Genomic DNA, 3,175 nt, shown 5'->3' with positions numbered 1-3,175 from the left:
GGTTTAAGCAATTCTCCTGCCTCAGCCTCCTGAGTAGCTGGAACTACAGGCATGCGCCACCACACCTGGCAAATTTTTGTATTTTTAGTAGAGATGGAGTTTCACCATGTTAGCCAGGCTGGTCTCAAACTCCTGACCTCAGGTAATCCATCCACCTTGACCTCCCAAAGTGCTGGGATGACAGGCATGAGCCACTGTGCCCAGGCTCATATTTTCATTTGTACTATTCTTTTCCTACCAATAAACACACCAAAAATGTTCACTAATGCTAAATTAAGTAAAGAAGGAAATGGGAATTTATTGAGCCATTACTGTATGATCAGTACTATGATGAGTATCTCCATGCATGTTATTTAATCTTCACAATGCTCCTGCAAGGTGGTGTTAATACCCTGTTTACAGATGGGGAAAACTGAAGCTCAGGGAGATTGGGTAAATTACCCAGGACACACAGCAGGGATAGGAGCCCATATATATTTGATTGAAAAGTTATTTTTAGTCAACAAATTCAATTCAAGAACTACAATGATTATAAATACTAGCACTTGCATTATGTTTACCATAGATCAGACATTGCTCTAAGCATATGCATTAATTCATGTAATCCTCACATCAATCTTATGAGGTGGGATCACCCTCATTTACAGATGAAGAAACTGAGTCACAGAAGGGGCAAATAACTGACCCAGGTCACACAGCTATTAATATGAAGTGATGGAACTGGGATTGCAATCCTGATGGCCTGGTTCCAGAGACAGAGTCTCAAACATTATTTCGTATTGCCTATCAATTTCCTTCTAATTTCTTAATCTTGTAGCTGAGTGGAAATTGCCTCTTCCCCTCTTGTGTTACCCTCTTCTTATTCAGTGTATACTGTACTGCCCTGAAAAATTTCTGCTTACCAAACTAGTAAGCATCTACATTTCTGTTTTCCCACTAGGATTGCCTAGGGCTTTGGGTTTTCTTTGTATGCAGCAAAGGCTGGGGTCTTCCTAAAGAACCTGTTTCTCCATTACCTGGAAGTTGAAGGAGTCTGAATGAGTTTAGGAAGTCATGAGCTTCTCCATCAGCTAGTCGCCCTCTCCCACCTTGGCTAGCTGGCCTAAAGTCAGGGGACAAAAAGATGAAGCTCAAGGGCTGGCTGACAAACTGAGCTGGGCTGGCCCTGTAAGAGTCCACTTTATAGACACAATAAATGTTGGCTGAACACACAGGGCCCTTTCCCTACAGGGCAATATTTTATCACTTTTCATTATTTTTTAACTCCCGATTTCCTGTTTACCATTCACACTTCTTAGACTTCTTTCTCTACCTGAAGGATTCCAAAGGATGAAAATAGCTTCATATTTCTGTATGTATAGGAGTTGCAGTTTTATAGACCCATCCCAACTCTCCCTCTAGCTGTGCAACTGTGAGCGGGTTATTTGAACTGTGCATTCCTCACCAGTAATGTGGGAATACTGAGAATCTACTTTGAAGGATTGTGGCATAGGAATAATTAATCTAAAGTGCCTTACTTGTCATAGGCCCATAAAAAATAGCCATTTATTAATATAATTTATAAATACATTCCTTCTGAGCGAATGAATGATATGAATAAATATAAGAAGTTGAGATTGCTAACTTGACTCCCAAACCAACAAACAACTTTCTTAAACATGGACATTCAGAACTTATTATTATTATTATTATTGGTGAGAACTGAGTAAAAAGAGAACCTCACTTAAAGTTGTATAAGAGTCCAAGGAAAAACTTCCTCAATCTTTCTAGCTTTGCTAAGTTTAGAGCCTAGGCTGATCTTAGCAGCCAGGACACGTCTCTCAAAAACTTCCTTTGTCTCAACTCTGATCCCGCTCCAAATTTAAACCCAAACCTTTCCACTGGAGACATCCAAAATGACTAGATGCTTTTCTTTTCGAGGAGGCTAGGTGAGAGGAGGGTGTCATGTCACTGCTTTCTATAGACAGAACAAAATTACTTATTTTGTTGTTGCTTCCAGAGAGAAAACTAAGTTATCAAAGAACTTAAGATACTGTGGTAATATGAGTGCACCCACTGGTAAGACTGAAAACTCTTTTGAAAACAAGAAACAAAGTCAGAAAGCAGAAAATAGTATTTCTTGTCTCCAAGATGATAATAGACTTTAACATAATACGGATTTTTAAATTTTTTTCTGCATGCCATGACAAATGAAGGAGGTATTTGTCTTGAAAACCAATTCATTCTTCAAATCAAGATATGCCTGGTTTACTGATTATAGAATTCCTACTTTTTAAAAAAATGGATTGTGTTTGACTTGTAAAAATAAAATAAAATACAAATAACATCACCCATATGCTCAATGTAATGGGCACATAACTTTAAGTTTGAAAACTTCTATGTTTGGGTTTCTAATGTGATTACAATGGATTGTAAAAGTGAATAAGAGAAACTTTTGCCAAGTTAGGATATCTATTTACTACCTACTGGAATCTATGACAGTTTGGAGTAAGACAGTAATCAACCAGGAGGAAATGACTACTGTTGACTCATGAATCCATGCACTCTTCACTAATTACAGTGCCTCAGTTTCCCTATTTTATAAAAATGAAGCTGTCACTTGCTCGCCTCTCTGTAGTGTTTGGAAAGTCCAGGGAGATAATAGGCTTTCAGTGCTTTGAAAATACAGAATACATTATAAATGCAAAATAATATTAACAATAATAATGGGGAGTCTTTAATAACAGGGGTCCTTTAATAATACTCAAGTATAATAACATCACTAACCAGTAGGAACAAGACAGAGTGCATCTCTGTCCTCTTAATCATTGGTTTGTCTCATGAGAAATTGGTGGGGGATAGGTGCCTCCTGCAGGTTGGATTTTTTTTTCTTGTTTAAATTGAGTCACTGTGTCGCCCAGCCTGGAGTACAGTGGTGTGATCTCAGCTCACTGCAACCTCTGCCTCCTGAGCTCAAGTGATCCTACTGCCTCAGCCTCCCAAGTAGCTGGGATTACAGGCACCCACCACCACGCCCGGCTAATTTTTTCTATTTTTAGTAGAAACAGGGTTTCTCCATGTTGGCCAGGCTGGTCTCGAACTCCTGACCTTAAGTGATCCGCCTGCCTCAGCCTCCCAAAGTGCTGGGATTATAGGCGTGAGCCACCGTGCCCCGCCACAGGTTGGTTTTAACGGA

Source organism: Cebus imitator, unplaced genomic scaffold (genome assembly GCF_001604975.1).
Source record: "Cebus imitator isolate Cc_AM_T3 unplaced genomic scaffold, Cebus_imitator-1.0 Scaffold209, whole genome shotgun sequence".
Taxonomy (NCBI): Eukaryota; Metazoa; Chordata; class Mammalia; order Primates; family Cebidae; genus Cebus; species Cebus imitator.
The sequence above is the reverse complement of the archived record's forward strand: the minus strand, read 5'-3'. Positions refer to the sequence as shown.